The 285-nt window shown below is 28.4% G+C and overlaps 1 protein-coding gene across 1 annotated transcript in view; it reads left to right on the top strand.

The window, feature by feature from the left end:
• LOC119593197 (striatin-interacting protein 1 homolog) overlaps positions 1 to 142 on the top strand; it is a gene marked incomplete at its 5' end in the record, with an annotated part of 39,144 nt that extends 39,002 nt beyond the window's left edge. Inside the window, 1 exon segment of the mRNA XM_037942178.1 lies at positions 1 to 142.
• Between the last annotated feature and the right edge of the window lie 143 nt (positions 143 to 285).

The raw sequence follows: 285 nt of genomic DNA, 5'->3' as shown, positions 1-285 counted from the left end.
GCGGCAGTGTGTTAATTACCAGACCTAAATTTGACTTTGTTTCAAGAGATATTGGAATGCATAATGAATATTTTGTCTAATGTTAAAGTCGTATGTCTTCTTTATTCTTAACCTGTAAGTAAATAAAGATGTTCTACAATAATGTTTGCTTTCATTCGTGTCTGTTGTCTAGACTTTCTAAAAAAAAAAAATTTTAATTGACATTTCTCATTTCTACAATTATCAAATTGTATTACTGAACCAAACCATAAGAATGAACCTTTTATTACAGTACATTTTGTGTCC

This window comes from Penaeus monodon, chromosome 31, assembly GCF_015228065.2.
Source record: "Penaeus monodon isolate SGIC_2016 chromosome 31, NSTDA_Pmon_1, whole genome shotgun sequence".
NCBI classification, from domain to species: Eukaryota; Metazoa; Arthropoda; class Malacostraca; order Decapoda; family Penaeidae; genus Penaeus; species Penaeus monodon.
The sequence above is the reverse complement of the archived record's forward strand: the minus strand, read 5'-3'. Positions and strand labels throughout refer to the sequence as shown.